The sequence below is a fragment of the Peromyscus maniculatus genome, chromosome X, assembly GCF_049852395.1.
Source record: "Peromyscus maniculatus bairdii isolate BWxNUB_F1_BW_parent chromosome X, HU_Pman_BW_mat_3.1, whole genome shotgun sequence".
NCBI classification, from domain to species: Eukaryota; Metazoa; Chordata; class Mammalia; order Rodentia; family Cricetidae; genus Peromyscus; species Peromyscus maniculatus.
In genome coordinates, this window is record NC_134875.1 from 80,373,923 (window position 1) to 80,392,705 (window position 18,783).

General features: G+C 41.5%; 1 long non-coding RNA gene across 1 annotated transcript in view; it reads left to right on the plus strand.

Moving 5' to 3' along the window:
• Positions 1–1,024: 1,024 nt before the first annotated feature.
• LOC107399430 (uncharacterized) overlaps positions 1,025–18,783 on the plus strand; it is a 36,535-nt gene continuing 18,776 nt past the window's right edge. The window contains exons 1-4 of the long non-coding RNA XR_001576064.3: positions 1,025–1,324; positions 2,919–2,992; positions 4,928–4,982; positions 8,852–8,976. This is a non-coding gene — a long non-coding RNA (uncharacterized LOC107399430). The remainder of the gene's footprint in view (positions 1,325–2,918; positions 2,993–4,927; positions 4,983–8,851; positions 8,977–18,783) is intronic.

An 18,783-nucleotide genomic window follows, 5' to 3' on the forward strand; every position in this document is an offset into this window, starting at 1 on the left:
AGAGTTCTAGGAAAATGGGATACGTTTCCCAGGAAGTTACAACAGCTGCCTTCAAAAAGATCTAGGAGATGTTCAAGAGGCACTGGTCAGGGATGTCATAGGAAGACTCAAAGGCTTGACCAGGGATTGGTTTGGATTCTTTAAAGGCTACAGTATGGTTGCTGTGTAACGATATTTCCACTTCTGTGCAGCCATCATTTCCCACCCACTCACTGTCTACATCTAAACGTGCTAAGTCTTTGTACAGGATCCATTCCTCCTTGACGAGCATTTGTTGATAATCGCCTCAACTTGCTCCTTACTTTTCATACATCTTATTTTCCTTTCAGAAACTAAGGGGTTAATGTCAAAAGGGCAAGGTTCGCTGGGCAGCTGCTGCACTGTTGCCTAGCAACCCTCAAGGGGCAGCTCAGAATTTCTGCAGAAGCTTTTGTGGAAAGATGGTCTGATCCAACCATCAGGGCAGAGTAAAGAGCAAAGGAGATAATAGATGTCGAACCCATTGTAAATCACGAAATAGGATTTGACTCTGCCTCCCAGAATATTGAATCTTCTTTTATGTCACTAGGGGGAATTAAATTTGCTTTAAGAGATTTCAGCTCTTTCCTGCTCCCCTCCTTTCCCCAGTGGTTTGGTCCTATTTCTCAGAACAGCATCCTTGCCACTAAACCTCCAGAGTGGCCTGCTCCTGTATCACAGATTATTAGGCCCTCTATGCTTTTAGCCTTCCCTCTAGTTATCTAGCTCATAACCTAGAGTGGTTTGATGGTGTCTTGCACTAAAGCATCCCCATTCAGTTCCCTGTACATGGCAGTGGTTTGTTCCTATCTGCTGAGCATCAGCATCTTTCCCCTCCTTTCTCACAGGAATGATTAGATACTGCGTCATTGAGCATCAGGCGTTTAGCCCCTCCCCCGGGGTCCACAGTGGTTTGATCCTACCTCATGGACTATTAGGTTCTTTCTGATTCCCCCTCCAGCGTCACCATTACTAATGGTATGGTCCTCAGCATCAGGTCCTTTTTGTCCCCCACTGGTCTTCTGAGCAGATTTGACGCAGTTTCATCTCCTTCCTGATGCATCCTGAGCCCCTCAGTGCCTAGCTCCTGCGTAAGCGCTTTAATCTGGACCAAGTGGATTGAAAATGGCCAGAAATTGATCTTGATCACTTTAGATATTGTATGACAAAGGAAAAAAATCATTTCTGTCCAGTTAAAATCCATTTGAGCCAGTTTAAGCCATTTGTGTAGAGCTGGAGCCTGAGGTCGGCAAACTCAGGAAGATGGCTGAAGACTATGCTGACTCAAGCCCAGACAAGGATCCAGGTATTTATAAAAGTTGAAAGTAATCTGGGGGAAAGAAAAGAGAACAGACAAGGAGACAGGAAAATAGAGGAAGTAGGCTTGATAGAGGGAAGGCTCAGAGGAGGTTAGTATAACCTGAAGTGATTTTATATAGATATATAGATATATATCTTTTTATTTTATATAGACGTATATTTATCTTTAGAGGTTGAAAGGTCATTTCTAGGAGGCAATGCAGGGTTTGGGGGCCCTAAATTCAGGATCTGGGAGGCAGTCTGGATGCTGACGTCATCTGGCAGGCTGGAGCTGAGACTGGGTGGTTTGTGGTGCAGTGATGATGCTTTGCAGGCCAGCTCCTAGGGCCATTCTTTGTATGTGACTCACCTCAGGCTATTTGATTGATAGTCCCACTCCGTAAACGACAACCTTTTCACCCCTTTAACTGAGCTAGCCATTTAAATTAGGAGGGAGTGAGCAATTTTGAAGAAATAGCTAATTACAATAAGTAAGACAAGGTATGAATGAGTGGGTTGATGAGAACTGAGTTGGGGCATTTGCTTCCTGATTATTTTTTTGCAAGGTGGTTGAGGAAGTGGCAGCAGCTTGAGAATAGTACCTCATTTCTCATCCTTAGCATGGGCTCTCCTCAGGGCTGTGGCTTTATGTAGAAACTGGACTGTGTGGTCTGGATTTCTGTCATGTGAGTGTGTTCCTGTCGTTTGCGGGGACTGCAGTGGAAAAGATGGGGCTGAAACATGGAGGATGAAAACAATGACATTTGCACAGACTGCGGCATTTCTGATGCAGTGGGACAGTGGGCAGGCCCCGTGACTTGATGACGATGACGTGTGATGTACTGCTGCAAGATGGAGGGTGGGGCCAGAGCTGGGTGGTGCAGCTGGCAGGGGGGTGCATGCGGTTCTGCGGCTCCCTACCTCTAAGGAGAAAAAAGCTTTTCTAGAATGATCTAGAAACTTGGATGCCTAGAGGAAAAGGTGATATTTAAAAAAAAAAAATTTTTTTTTTTGAGAATTTGTTAGGATTCTGTGTGTTTAAGATGGCTTCAGTTAGCCACTGCCCATTTCTCCAAAGGGAGGATGGCGGCCATTTTACTGAAGGCAGTTGAATGGCGTTTTAGGATTGAGACAGAAAGAATTAGGTTTAGAGTCATATAAGCCATCTCTGTTATTTGCTGTGTGGACTCTGAGCAAATTAACCTTTTAGAGAATTATGCTTATTTCTAAAATACAGCTAATATCTTCCTTAAAAGATAGAAACCTTAGAGTTTAATGCCTTTTGGGGCAAAGTAGCTGACCTTTAACATTTTTGTTTTATTAAACTGGATTGTGTGGCAGGGATTATTTTTGTGTATGTGTGTGTATAGTTTAGATCGATAAAGACAATTTCTTTCTAAATTTTTTTAGCAATGGTTTTCCACAAATGAAGCCACTGAACTATTTTGAGGATCAAAGAAAAAATTATTCACTGGAGAATTTTATAAACTATAAAGTGTACATGTAAATATTTGTTGTTGTTATAATAATATGCTGATTATTACCCTAGCACTACTAAAGAAACCTAGTATAAAATGTCTTTTGGTGTTGCACACTCACAGGTTTCTCCGATGGCAGATTCACTTTTTTCTCGACTTCACCCTGGACCTGTGGTGACTGGAAGCCTTGAGATGTGGTACGCAGCATCATAAGCCACAGGGAGCCAAGATGGGAGAGGCAGGAGTTGGGGGTGGGGGTGGGGATCATGTCAGAGATGTGGGGGTGAGCAGGATGGGGTATCACAATCTTCCCTTTAGCCATAAAAATGTGGGAACTACCTGATTTTAAGACCAGCCTTGGTCACCTTGCCTGGATTCTATTACTGGCCCTGTAAAAAGCAGGATCAGGTAAAGGAGCAGCTGGAAGTGTGACCATGTGGGCTGTAGATAACATGGTATAGTGTTGGCCACAATATTCCTATTAGGGAACTATGCCATGTAGTCAGAATCGGGAGCCAGGAGATACAACCTTTTTTGATGAAATCAATGAATTAATTGATGATTACAGTGTGTCTGTAGGGCAGAGAAGAGCATGACAAAGCTTTTTGTTGTGGTGCTCTGTGAACAAGATGGAGGAACTATGAGTCAGCATTCCTCTTCTAGCTAGATTCTGAATGTGTTTTTTAAAGGTATCAAACATGCTGGATACTTAACATACATTGCTTATTTAATTCCCAGAGCCACCCATGCACATGAAGAAACCATTCACAAAGGATATCATTTATTGTCTGAATTTTTCCTGGATGAGGAATTCTCACTCAGTGTGGAGGATGAGGACCCCATTCTCTTTGGGATTAGCAGCAGCACCTGGAGAAACACCTTTCTCCCAGTTCAGCTTTCTTCTCAGGAGACCTGTCCCTCCCTGAGTCTCTAAGATGCTATGTGAGCCACTGTGATGACGAAAATGAATGGTCTCTCAGGCACATCAAGTTAGGAAAAATATTGAGCATCACCATTATAGAGAGTTCCTGGGTAGAAGGTTGCAGGGCTCTACCTGGCTCTGGCTTGGCTTCAGCCTTTTGGTTCATGGCTTGGGTGGAGCTGTAGAATATCACACTTAGGAGGTGGGAAGACAGACCTGGAATGCAAGGAAAAAGTAATATGCTGGATGACAGAACTAGAAATCTATGAAGAATTTACTAGACCACAAAGATAATCCAACAATAACAAAATAAAGTTGATAAGAGCAAGTGGGACATTTTGTGCTTGTTTTTATAAAACAGACAAAATTCTTTTAAGAAATTACAGTTCTAACAGATGAAGCTATGTTTAAGGTAGAAAAATTAATGCAAACTCGGGTTTTATTAATTATTGGATAGGCTCTAAAATTGCAGGAGTTGATTGTTTTCTTCTGACCAGCATTTGTAGAACCATATCTCAAGTACTGTGCTTGGTTATATATTTCTTTAAAAGGGGGATGAGACAAAGGGGAGATTAAGGAAAGAAGCCTAGAAAGTGAATAGGACATGATTGTTGCCTTCTGACATCGTTAGACTTGTCATGACTAAGAGGATTTGATCTGCACAATTTGGCCCCTAGAGGCAGAATGAGAGGGACTGGGTGGGGTCTGCTGCAGAGCTGCCTAGAGGGCCTCAGTGGGAAGGAACCTTGCTCCCTGTGAAAGGAAGCAGAAGCCACCTGATTTTTCTAGTGACTGAGCTGGGAGTCCCCAGATGTAGCCTTAGTTCCTTGAGTATTCTTTGGCTAGTGGATGATGGGGCAATTATCAGAATGGAAGGACACAGAAGGGGGACCTTGATAAGAACTAGTGAATGCAAGGCAGAGTTGGCATTGGCTAGCCTGGCTCAGCCAAAAATGTAAAATTTCACAACAGTTAGGTAAATTATATATTTCTAGCCCTCCCTTTTTTGACACATTGTCTAAAAACTTAGACTTGTTTTGTAGCCAAGGATGACATTGAACTTCTCATCTTCCTACCTCTGCTCCTAAGTGCTGGGATCATAGGTGTGTGCCAGTTCTAGACTTGGTGCATACTAAGCAAGCATCCTACCAGTTGAACTACATCCTTAGCCTTATATGTTATCCCCCTCCCCCTTTTCTTCTTTTCACAGATGAGAAAACTGAGGCTCAGAGAAGTCCCATGACTTGTCCAAGGCCATGAAGCTAGTAAGTGACCCATGGGCTCTTGGGGTATGGGGAGAGGTACTGTATGTGCCTCAGGGTTTTCATTCTTACCTGATCCCTTCTCCAGTTGAGTAACCCACTGGTATTTCCAGAGGCGCATCAGGACTGTGCACAACTACGTCATGTTGGGCTGGGTGCCTGGAGCTGATGAGAGTATTGTGAAGATATATGATCAGCCTGCAGCCCAGCGGGTCCTGGAGGATGAGGTTGGAACACAGCTGAGCTATTACACAGGCCAAATGGCATGAGCACTTATTCATAATGTCTGTACCTTCCCCAGAACATTGTCCGCTATAGACACTTGGAAGGACCCGTTTATAAGAAGACATGGAGATCTTCCCTTTAATGATCAGGAAAGTGTGGTCTAAAGAGGGGCAGGGACCTCTCCAAGTTTTTTTACTTAATGATTTTGTCCCTGATAGTGCCAGAAATTAATTTTTAATATAATCTAGAAAATTTAGGTTTCAAAGCACATTCATTTTTGAGGCAAGACCAAATCCCCAGTGAAAATGGCTACAAGATAGGTCTGTAGGGTTGTGTTTTCATTTCTTCCTGATTATTATATAAACTAACATCATGGAAATGTAAAGGTATACACTCAGAGTCAGGCAGACTGGGACTAATTCCCTTCCTGGAGCCCAGAAGGAAATATGCTAAAAAAATTGTTTTGAGCCTCTGGTTCTTTTTTTTAATATTTTATTTTATAATTAACTTAATTTCACATATCAGCCACAGATTCCCCCATCCTCCCTCCTCCCCCCTCCAGACCTCCCCCCCAATCTACCCCCATTCCTACCTCCTCCAAGGCAAGGTCTCCCCTGGGGAGTCAGTCCAGCCTGGTAGATTCAGTCAAGGCAGGTCCAATCCCCTCCTCCCTACACCAAGGCTGAGCAAAGTGTCCCAGCATAGGCCCCAGGCTCCAAAAAGCCAGCTCATGCACCAAGGACAGGTCCCAGCTCCACTGCCTGGGGGCCTCCCAAACAGTTGCTAGAGAGGTCCCCAGAAATCCACAAAGATACCTCCACTGTAGACTACTGGCAATGGTCAAGAGAGTGCCTGAGCTGACCTGCTCTGGTGATTGGATGGCTGAACACCCTGGCTGTCATGATAGAACTCTCATCCAGTGTCTGATGGATGCAGATGCAAAGATCCACGGCCGAGCCCCAGGTGGAACTCCAGGAGTCCAATCGGCAAGAGGGAGGAGGGACTGTATGAGTGAGAGATATTAAGACCATGATTGGAAAAAGCACAGGGACAAATAGCCAAACTAGTGGAAACACTTGAACTGTGAACCAGTGGCTGAGGAGCCCCCATGGAACTGGACCAGGACCTCAACACAAGTGAGCCTCTGGTTCTTTACTTGTGAAAATAGGACCAATAATTTGATTCTAGTCCTGTGGAGTTGGAGGTGCCTGAGGAAGTCTGGATTGAAGGAATCCGGGGAGGGCTAAAGCTCAGAGGAGTGCCCCCTTCTGGATAAACAGATTTGAGAATTACTAGTCACATGTGTGGATGGCCTTACCTGGGCAGAAGGGTCTCTTCCACATGATGGCTATTCAACCACATTTTTCCAGTCCTCTGGGCTTGATAGCTCTAGAGATTCGCCTCTAGATTCAACAATTCTGCATTTGTCTTGCATTCCAGCCTCCTTATTAGCTCATTTGTCCCTTTGAGGACACACTGTATTTTGTTTTTGTCACTCTTGGTGTATGGTACTCTAAAGCTAAACCCAGCACTCCTGAAATGGTGTGGAGTAAAAGGAAAACCACCTCCTTCATTCTGGACACTATCCTTTTATTGGTGTATCCTAAGGATTCATTAATTCATTTTTGGTATTTTTGGCTCAACACTGCCATATGTATATATGTATTAGGGCTAAATTCCCTAAGTGTTTTAGCAGGCATACCTGATAAACTACACTATCTTCCTGAGTCATTATGATATGCTGATTATTTGTGGCGGTGACACTCATGAGCTTCCCCTGGGAATCTTTTTTTTTTTTTTTTTTTTAAAAAAGCCCAATTCTGAGCTAATCTGTGTCTCATTTATTGTAGAAAGGTTAGAATAAAAGTCCCCTCTCCTTAACCAAGTGGTGGTTTTATCCCAGCACTTGGGAGGCAGAGACAGGTGGATCTCAGTGAGTTCAAGGCCAGCCTGGTCTACAAAGCAAGTTTTAGGATAGACAGGAATGTTACACAGAGAAACCATATCTCAAAAAACCAACCCCAATCCCTTTGAGTCTGTTTTTTTTTCTATATAGCTCAGGCTGGCCTTGAATTTGCTATATAGCCCAGGCTGGTCTCTAATTTGTGATCTTCCTTATAGCCCAGTGGGCCTCTAACTTGTAATCCTCCTGCCTTAGCCTCCTGAGTTCTGGGATTACAGGTGTGTGGCATCATCCTTGGCTATCAATTTTGTTTTAGGACTCTTTACATACACTATTTTTTTTCAGAACCGGTGATCCAACCAAGATTCCCATGTCTTCTATGCAAGTGCTACCACTGCGCCACACCTCTACCTCTTTTGATTTGGGTTTTGAGAGAGGGTCTCATTAAATTACCTTATCTGTCCTGGTGTCAAACTTTCAACCCTCAGTCTCAGCAGTACCTGGAAATATAGATGTGTGTACACATACTCAGGTTGTTTGTACACTCTTAAATGATTTATGGGATCCTTGGACATTTTGTTTATGTATGCTATGTCTATTGATATTTAGCATGTTAGAACTGAAAACAGAATTCAAAAACCTAGTAATTCAAGAAGAGCATCAATAAATTCAAAACAGTTCACAAAACTTATTTTTGATTGGAAACAATTAATAATTTCCAAATAAAACATCTATGAGTTTATTTTTTTTTGGTAACTGTATATTGGTGAAATTATTATGGCCACTCCACATAGTTAAAAGGGAGGTTTATTTTGTGGGGTAACTTACAAGTGAAGGGATAGTTTACAGGGTCTGGGAAAGGTGTAGCGCAGTCCAGCGGTGTTCTCTGGAGAACTCTGCTTAGTCTACCTCCAGCATCCAGGGTCCAGGAACCAAGAAAGCCGGCCCATCTGCATCTGGGGTCTTCAGGGTCCTCTCTCGGCTCCGCCTTGTAGGCGTGACAGTTACTGAAGCCTCAATGGGGGTTGGAACTTCCAGATCAAAGCTGGAATGGCTACCCACTACAACTATACTTCGTGTCTTCCTCATTCAGTCTTTTGCCATATCACATAGAGGCATTGGATCCCCTGAATTCTGAGTTGCAGGCAGTTGAGAGCTGCCTTATGTGGGTGATGGGAACTGAACTTAAATGCTCTGCAAGAGCAGCAAGTGCTCTTAATCTCTGAGCCATCTATCTAGTCCTCTCACAATTTCTTAATGTTAGGTAATTTTGACTCATGAGTTCCTCTGGGAGGGTTTTGGGACCCTCAGAGGTCCCTGAGAAATATAAGATTTTCAAAAATAAGTGATGCTGCATGAGACATGGATGCGCTTTAGCACTGGCCATTTTCTTATTAAAATAAACCTTTTTTTTTTTTACACAAAAGGGCAAATACTGTAAGATGCTACTGCTGTAGGTTACTTAGGATATGGAGATTCAAGAGACAGAGTAGAATAGTGGTTAATGCTGGTGAGGTAGAAGAGAGGATGGGAGTTCCTGTGAAATGGGTACAAAGTTTCAACTTTGGGAAGAAAGCTGAGAAAGTTCTGGAGATGAACAGCTGCAAACAGTGGGAATGTGGTAAATGCCACTGAACTGTGTGATTAAAAAAGATTGAATGGTAAACTTCATGTTCTATATAGTTTAACATGATTTAGAAATACAGATTCCAGACACCCAGTGACCCATATTCTGACTCAACAGGTTCACCGAGAGGCACAGAATGAGCTCTAGAAGCACTTCAGAGAATACCATTTTGTGGCTTGGAGAGATCAGCACCCTCACTACTTAAGTGGCCTAAGAGCCAGCACCTTCATGGAATGGTGAAGGTAAGGCCATTCTTCCCTTCTTTTCTATTTTCTGGCAATTGCTTATGTATTCCAGAACTGGCCTGCCTGTGTTCGGAGGAGCCTGCACCGGGAACTGGAATGTCACAGTGCTCATGATGGGGTCTTTATGACCTATGTTTGGTACCTGTCCAAATGATTTCACACATCATTCATAAAGTGAAGTTTCAGGTGTATTATTAAAGAGAATTTTTAGAATAAAATATGTACATATTTGTACACACGTGTACATCAAAATGAAGGTGACTATATTATTTCAGGTTTCGATAAACTAAATATATGAAATAACAAAAGGGAAGAGTTATATGCTTACATAATTAAAAGTGTAAAATTCTATAAAAGCTTGAATGACATTAAAATATAATTGGTCATCTGGGCACTCAGACAATAATATAATAAGGTACATTCTGTCCTTATATGATTTGCATATTTGCAAAATCACCCATTTTGCTGCAATTTAGTGATAAACCAAAGATCAATTCTGGTATTTATGTGGTCATATTTGGATAAATGCAGTATCCCAACTACAGCTTTTGTTTCCAATCTTAGGCTATAAATAAAGCTCTCTGCATGGTGTGTTTGGTGCCACAATCATCACATTTTTTGATGATTTCACTGTTCAAAACACTCCCCAAGCATAATGTCTAGTGCTTCTAAACTTAAAGAAGGCTGGAAAATACCTTACAGATAAACTAGGGGTATCACATGAGCTTCAGTCATGTGTGACGGTGCTGCTGGCTGTGATTTTGTTGTTAATAAATCAGATCTATATGCTATGGGCCAGCACTCACTAGTACAATGTTTGCCATGATTTTATCAAACTTATCAATTGTGAATAGCAAGAAGCATGACTGCTAGCAAACATGCTGATTACATATACTTCATGTCAATTTATAAGGGAGACAATGTGATCGTCATCAGAAAGCAAGCAAAAGAAATACATAGGTTAAATGACAAGACAGGGACAAACAAATCACACATGTTAACATTAGTGAAAAACTCTTCCATGTTACTAACGATAAAAGAATTCAAGTTGGAGTAACAATGACAGGCAAGTGTTGTTGCCTATCATATTAGAAAAGATTTATGAACTGTGCTGGCCACAGTGCAATGATCTTATCATTCTTGTATACTACCAGTGGTTTAAATCAGCACCATGTCATAGGAAGTGGCTTGATAATCTCTGCAAAAACATGGATAAATCTTAGTACCTCATGACTGAGAAACTGAACTTCAAAGTATGTCTTCTGAGAAATAGATGTTCAGTTACAGATTTATACACCTTTAGTATAATGTTATCTGTAAAAGCTAAAATAGGAAAAATAGATGAGCCTTCGAAGAGGGGGAACAGATATACTATGGACTGAAACAAGATGAAAGCCTTATAAAATCATTAAATTATTTTCAAAGAACAGTTGATGACACGAAAAACATTTTAACTTCATTGAAATAAAGCAGATGTCATATAAGTTAAAAATTAAGTTACACTTACATCATATGCACTGAACTAGGTCAAGGCGAAAGTCAATCAGTTTCAGGGTAAAGCATACTCTAAGTTTAATTTAGTACACACGAGTTGAGGGAAGCTCCTAATGTGCTCCTCAATAGCCACCCACCTCATTTAGTTGGACATGCCTTGGGAGGTGGGATAATGAGTTGGAATGGGTAATGGAGTCTTACTGTACTGCACCAGACCAGGAAGAACAGACTCACCTTTGGCAATGCACAGAAAGGAAAAAGTTCATTCAGACTTCTGTGAAAACATGAAATGGCCCAGTTATTGGAAGAAGATGATTTTGGAGATGAGTCATAAAAGATATGTAGTATTTTAAGGTTGCAATGCAGGGTAAGTATTGACCTTCTTAGCCTCTAAGTGACAGTAATGCCACTCTACATTCTGAAGTCAATGATTTAAGAGGCATTAGAAGTGATTTTCCTTTGCAGTGTATATACCTGGAATTTCCTAGTACCTTCCTCTAGGGTTCAGGTAAGTTGTCATGTTCTAATGTTCTGATCTTGATTTCATTAGAGAAAAGACATAAAGAAATACTTCATGAATTGTACACCATCTGATGATCTACATGCATATGTTATGTGAAGAATGGATGAAGGGTGGTGGAAAGGAGATATCAGAGAGAAGATGAGAAAGAAACAAATATTTGTTGAGTACTAGTGAGCTCTAACAGTACTTAGGTCATTTGATTTTACCTAAGGTGCTTGAGGCCACTAGGTAGGCATTCATTCCAAATTCCAGTATTGCCTATGAGAATCAACATGGACCTGAAGGAGAGGGATAAAATTTGCAAATGGACAGTGGTTAGAAGTAGCTACACATGGAAATGTTTTTCAAACTAGCTACAGTGGAGGTACAGGGATTATTAATTGGCCTAACTCTAAGGCAAAGATAGCTAAGGAGAAAGTGACTTCACAGAACTGTATCAAAGTTGCAAGAAACAGGGGCTATGACTATACTCTTCAAACTGCAGACAATGGTACCAATTGGAGGGGTTTAGAAATTTGAACTTGGGCTCCCTGGCAGGATGGAAGAGGCTACTAAGAGAGATTTGGACTTAAGAAGAGTATATTGGATGAAAGGGCATTTCCTACTTTAACATTTCTGCACATACCTGTTCCCTCTGCTTATGGCATCTTTGGCCATGTTCTAAGTCAGTGACTAGAATGCTGCTATACCAGTATTTGTGAATGTATCCACCATCTCTAGAAGGCCACAGAAGAAACAGTGATGACACCCAGAGAGGAGACCCTGGCAGGAGTGGGGAGAGCACTTACTCCATTTGTACCTCTTGATCTTGCATTATACATGCTGCCTCCTTCCAAGAAGAAAACTATGAAACACACACACACACACACACACACACACACACACACACACACACACACACAGAGAGAGAGAGAGAGAGAGAGAGAGAGAGAGAGAGAGAGGAAGAGAGAGAGAGATCTTCATGTTTAGCCAGAGCATTTCCATCTGCTGATCTGTAATCACAAAGTGTCCCTTTCTTGTCCGTGAAGCCTTTCCCTGGCCATTAAAACCAAATTCTATTTCTATTGACCACCTGGCATAGGATCCAGTTGGTAGAATGAAGCAGAGCTACCAAAGGTAGCCTCTGAGTGGAAAGGGGAAGTACATTATGTGAAGTGGGATCCTGAACTCAGCAGAACTTCTACTATTGGTATTTCTTCATACTGTTGAGTAGGAGACCAAGAAACTTCTTCACTGTTTTGAAGGTGGAAGATAAAAACCTAGAAACAGGAGCCAGGCGGTGGTGGCGCACGCCTTTAATCCCAGCACTTGGGAGGCAGAGGCAGGCGGATCTTTGTGAGTTCAAGGCCAGCCTGGTCTACAGAGAGAGATCCAGGAAAAGCGCAAAGCTCCACAGAGAAACCCTGTCTCGAAAAACCAAAAAAAAAAAAACAAAAAACAAAAAAACAAAAAAAAAAAAAAAAAAAAAAAAACCTAGAAACAAAGATTTGGTGAGAGAAGCTGAAGGGCCAGGGCAAGGTCATGTAGAAGCTTAGCAGAGCTTAGCTGTGTTGAGTTAGAGTTGCAAGTTAATGTGTTGCCCTAGAGCTGTTCAGAACTGGTTCTGAAAGCCTGGAAAACACGCTGTCAGCTCCATACCCCTTCACAAACCTACCCATGGCCATTTATATAAGCAATTAGTCTTTTGTGATCTGCTGGGTTTTATCAGGCTTATTCAATAAAATTTGACTGACCTTTGCAAGGAAGGCCCAGCACAGAGCAGTGGTCATGGGCATTCACAAAGGAGAGATGGATTCTGTGAGAATCAATGGTTCTTGAATGTGGGTCTTATGATGGATTAGGGCCCAAATTCTGTGGATTCTAACAGAGCCGATATAGTGCTTGGTTCCTAGTAGGTGCTCAGTAAGTGTTTGTGACATAATTCGTTTATTGAGCACCTCCTATCAATCAAGCACTGTGCTAGGCTCTGGGGCCACATAGCTAAGTTAGACAAGATGCTCCCACTTGAGGTCTAGTGGTGGCTACAGTACAATTATTAATTATAATAACAGTACTGATGATAAGAGGATGTACTCAGGAAACAGAAGCAGACTGCACTGTGAGAAGAGGCAGTAACAATACACTATTTATCCCAAAACCTTAGGAAGAAAAAGAGGGGGAGAGCAAATGGAGAGGTAAGGCTGAGAGGCTTTGCCTTAAAGATGACAGGTCAGAGCATAATGTTCCCAGTAGAGAGGACATGGGTAAAGATTCAGGAGTTAAGGCAGTGAGCAGTGGAAAGATGAGGCTATAGAGGTGATTAGAGTGGGAACTGGCCAGGATTTCCAGGAAGAACTCTTCTGGTGCAGCAGAATGTGGATGTGCAGGTGGCACCAGGGGATGATGGAGAAGGTTAAGAGTATGGAAAGGGCAGTGATTGAAATAATGGATGGCAGATCCCAGGCCAGTCAGAGAAGGTAATTATGCTGAATGAGGCTGGTAAATTGGGAGAAATCAAGAGTTCTAAGAATGCCATTAGTAGAAACAGAGAAAGGTTCCCAGTGGGACAGAAGCAGCCAGAGAGTAGAAGATGACACAGGTGGGGCAGTTTTGGTGACAAAAAGATTCTGGGCGTGACTGAGGATGTGGATAAGTGGTGTAGGTGTAGGAAGAGGTTATGGTAGTTGGACCAAGGATGTTGAAACCCGTATGATCATACAAAGGCTTGCACCAGGAGTCGAGGATCAATTAAAGTGTAGGAGAAAGTAAGCAGATGCCAGTGACAGAACTTGCTGGGGGGAAATGTAAATGTCTTAGTTGCCCTTTACCTGAAAAGGGGGAGTGACCAAACACGGGGTATGTATCTGTGAGTTTGGTTTCTCCTTCCTATGGGGTTCTTACAGGAATGAGATGGAGGACTCCAGCTACAATGGGAATGAACCAGTGCCTGTGGAGTCTAGCCTGTCCCACCAGTCCCAGCTGCCTAAAGGCCTAGCTAAGGATAAGGCAATGCATTGTCTATGGCTAGTCAGTAACGTGCAACTCTGTAGAAGCATTGAGAAGTGCAGGAAGGAAGAAAAACTGGATCACACAAAGGAATGGAAGCAGTATGCTCTAGGCTAATTCTCAGAGAGTGTAGTGCGTGCTGGCCTGTTTGCATCTTTTCCATGTCTGTACAAGAATAGTGATAAGACATGCGAGGCAGCTTGCTTCAGTGATGCTGTGGAACGACAGGCAGGGAAGGGCAAGCTTTCCTTGTGTCCAGGGCAGTTTTGGGGGTATAATTTTGATTAACTATTCATTCTAGAGTTTAGCTCTTGGTGGGGATGGTATCTCAGAGAAAGAGCAGTGACAGCTAACCACTCTCATTTTGGGAGAAACCTGTGAGGAAAAAACTGAAGAAAATATATAATAGCTTCAAGAAACTCTAAGATGTTTCCTTTTACAGTAACAGCATCAGGAGCCACAACAATCAACAGCTATAGTGATGACAGTAGCTCATACATCCATTGTCTTATCCTATACAAGACTCTGTTTGAAACACTTTCATGCACATACATTCTTTTAGTACTTACAATAGTACTGCGAAGTCTAAATATCTATATTAGTCCATTTACTGTTATGTAACAAAATACAGGAGACTGGAGACTTTATAAACTAAAGACTTTATGTTAGTTCAAGGACCCTTGACTTTGCAACCAGGGTCCTAAAGCTATATAGAGTATCATATGACAAGAGGCAAGGGACATGTATGTGACTCCATGTCTTCCTTCTTGCCTTAATTTACCAGAACTCAACCATGAGAGCTGTGCCATAATGGCCTTATTTAAACATAGTCATATCTTAAAGGCCTTGTCTCTAAACACTGAATTAATTTTGTACCATCCTAATACATTACAATGGGGGAAGGTTTCAACATATAAAGTTGTGAGACACACTCGGACCATATACAAATCATGGTGGTATGGATATTATCTTTATAATTGCTGGTACTCCATGGTAAAATGCTTAACTAGCATGTGCAAAGCCATAGGTTCAATCTCTAGTACCACCGACAGATACACTCACAAAGCAAGTACCTACTAGAACTTAATTCTTGCTGTAATCCATTCTGATGAAGATATAGGTATGCACAGTAACAAATAACTATTTTTTCCTCTGTGTAGACTATAAACTACAGAGTGTACACTCTTGCAGTTTGTTCTGGACCCTTAAAGCTCTTGCTACTTTTTTCCTGAGAGTTGGTTCCTGTGAAATAGACCGGTGCCTACCTAAATTTTGGTGATTCTGACATGATGTGCAAATTACATGTTGCTGTGAAGGAAACCTGACAGGAGAGCAGCCTCCAAAAAGGCAAACATGCTTGGAAAATCAATTGCTTCTGAACTGAGCTGAAGAGCCAGCTCAGCATGTATTGAAATGAGCCCAGGACCCTACACATTCCAGATAAGCTATCTAGCACTGAAACACAACCACAGCACTCTTGAACATTTTATATTGAGACCAGATAGCTCATTAAGTTGACCACCACTGGGAGTTAGGAAAGTCTTGAAGTTGTGATCCTCCTGCCTCAGTCTCCCTCATAGCTGGGATTACAGTTCTGTAACATCAGGCTTGGCTGGCCGGGGATTTGCTTTACTAGAAGCACCCTATTTCAATTCCATCCTATAAGTACCTATGTGAGTTCATTTACCATGAACTGAAAAAAAATCACACACATGTATGACCATACAAAAGAGTCATTTCTACATTTATGGTTCATTGGAAATTCATTTTAATATCAGAACTGAGCATAACTGCTGTGTGCTGGTCTAGCATTTCCTGTGCCCTTTCATCTTTCCTATTGCCATTTTGCCTCTTTCCTTCAAGATCACATATAAAGTCCCCTAACTTTTTAAAAGTTTTCCTGGTTCACCTTCCTACATAGCTTACAGCCACTTTCTGCTCTCAACTCAAAGTCTCCCTGTCATTTATAATTTCTAGCCTTTGGGAACTGTTTATTATAGTTAGCTTTGACAATTAACATATCTCTATGACAATTTCCTGCTCTGTAAGTCATTGGTTCCCTTGAAACAAGTACTTTACATTTCCAAGGTCAAGTTTTCCTCTGTTACTTCTACTTCTCTACTGCAGTTCAGAATAAAGGAGAAAGTCCATTCATAGTGGGGAAACCCAAAAAAGCACAAGACTAAGGTTAGCATCATTGTGTCCCAATTGAGGGACATTCTGCAAAACACCTGCCCACTATGCTTCAGAACTATCGCTATAATCCAAAAAGATGAAAAGTCAGAGGAATTGTCCAAGCAAGAAGAACCTAAAGAGATGTGACCTAAACCTAAATAAATGTCATTGGGATCCTAGATGGGAGACAGGCATAGAAAAAGGACATTGGGTAGAAACTAAGGACATTTGAATAAAGAATTGACCTCAGTTAAAACATGATACATAATAAAATGTATAAAAATTATACATCCTGAATCAGAGACATTAGTAATAGAGGAAGCCCATTGTTGAGGATGTTGAATACTGTCTTTGTGACATCTCTGTGAATCTAAAGTTGTGTTAAAATAAAGATGCTGCTTCAAGTTGAAAGACAAAGGAGAACACATGAATACAGTGGTGGAGGACGAGAGGAAAATGGATCTCTCTTCTTTTTTGAGACAAGATGATGTCACTGTGTAATTCAGGCTGGCCTTAAACTCATAATCCCCCTGCCTCCACCTCCTAAATGCCAAGATTATCAGCGTGTACCACCATAGATGGCTCAGAGACAAAAGTTTAATTAAAGAAAACAATATATATATATATATGAAAATTTTGAAAGAAAAGTATCTATGAAAAAAATCTAAAAACAACTATTCCCCCTCCCAACAAACCTCCTAAAAAGCAAAAAGGAAAAACAGAGCAGCTAAGACCCAAGGGAAGAAAAAAAGCATGGCAAAGAAAAAGTAAACCAAACCCCATTTTTAAAAGTGAGAAAAAGATAGAATAAAGAAACAAACACAAAGCTCCATAAAAACAACAAAGCAAAACCCAACAAAAACATAGTAAAGGAGGTTCTACTAAACAGAAAAAGAAATTACTAAAAATATGACAGGCAGAGCAAAGAAATAGAATAGAGAGGGAAAGGGGAAAAGATCCCCAACAGCAACAATAAAAAATAGTCCTAAACATTGAAAGAATAAAGGAGAAAGAATTGTAAAAGGCATAAGAGAAGGAAAACTCATGACAAATAGACAATATAAAAGAAAAAGAATGGGGAGGGACTCAGCGTGTTTAAAAAAAAATTGGGAAAGTAGGAAGTGATTTGCTTTTGGTAGGCTTGTGGAGTGGGAGCTAAATACCCAGAAAACATGGCTGTCCACAGTGCCCTTTGGGAGCTGTTGGAAGGAATGAAAAGGGCATGTTATTGTAACATAGGCAGACAGGCATTTAAGTGGCTCATTACCACCATATTAACTTTTTCCCATGTGAGTCTGGGAAGCTGACTGTTTTACCCAAAGCCCTTGAGTCCTGTTTTATTTTACCAGGGTCTGAGAGATGAACATTTATTGATGGGCCAGATCTATGATCTGTACTGGGCTCCTGCCTGCCCAGAGATAGATACAAGTTCAACTTCTTTCAAAAGTTATTTATTACAAATGATGCAGGTTCTGTCTGAGCCACAGCTAAGTAACTACTAGGTCTTCCCTCGCAGTACTTTTGCTAAGTCAGGGTTCTGGAACTTGCTAATCACTAAACTCACCAGGAGCCAGAGGCTATCTTTGCTATTCACTTGGGAAATGTGATTCTCCCCCCCCAACACACACACACATAAAGGGGCATATATATATATGAGGATCATCACAAACAACCAGGATCCCAGCTAGAAACAATTCGAAACAGCCCCAGTTCCAAATAGGAATCTCAAACACATTCAGCTTGGGATTTGGAATATTGTGGTTGTTTTGCCCATGTTATTTACTCTGCCTTGGTTAAGATTAATGGTTAAATCCTTTTTCATGATCAGGTTGACTCTTAATTGAGTAGTACAGGGTGGTTCCTAGGAGGAAATATATTCCTAACATGATCGTTGAGTCATCTCAATGAGGATCATGAGAATTTGATGACAATGATCATACTGGGTGTGCATTTTGACATGCAGATTCTCTGCTCTGGCCTTTATCTGGCCAGAAGCAATAGCAGTAGGGTGGCTGCAGTGATGGGACAACTAGGGCACAAATTTCCCAGAGGTCACATCAGTGGGCGGTCAGGAGGCAGAGATCCCCCCCCCTGCAAATGTCTCTGGGACCTGAAGCCTGGTGTGTCTTAGCTCTGCCTTGCAGAGTGCTGCTTCTGAGCATTTGGGGGTGGAGAGTGCTTCCAGCTGATGGGTCATACTGAGAAGCTAAATTAACAAAAATAGGATAGACATGGAGACTAGAGGAAGGACTAAAAGGTCTAGAATGAAGCAGAACATGTAGGAACCAGGTAATTTTAGGTAAGTCACAAAACCTCTCTAAACTTCTATACAAGAAGCATACCACATGGGAAATGAGTGTTATGACTTTTTTTTTCCTCATGAGGAAAATTTAAAAACATTCTCAAATCAAAAATATAACTATATAATAGCAGAGATATTTGCCATTAAAGCAGGATACAATGATCATTTGAAGTTGTCATCACAAAATAACAGAAAATAAAACAGAACAGGCTGAGAATTTGAACCCAAGGCAGCTTGGTTCTCCACACTCTTCCTCCCTTCCCTAGCTCACCCTGCATTCATACCCCAGCCAAACCATCCTATTTCAAATGCACTCTTCCCTGCA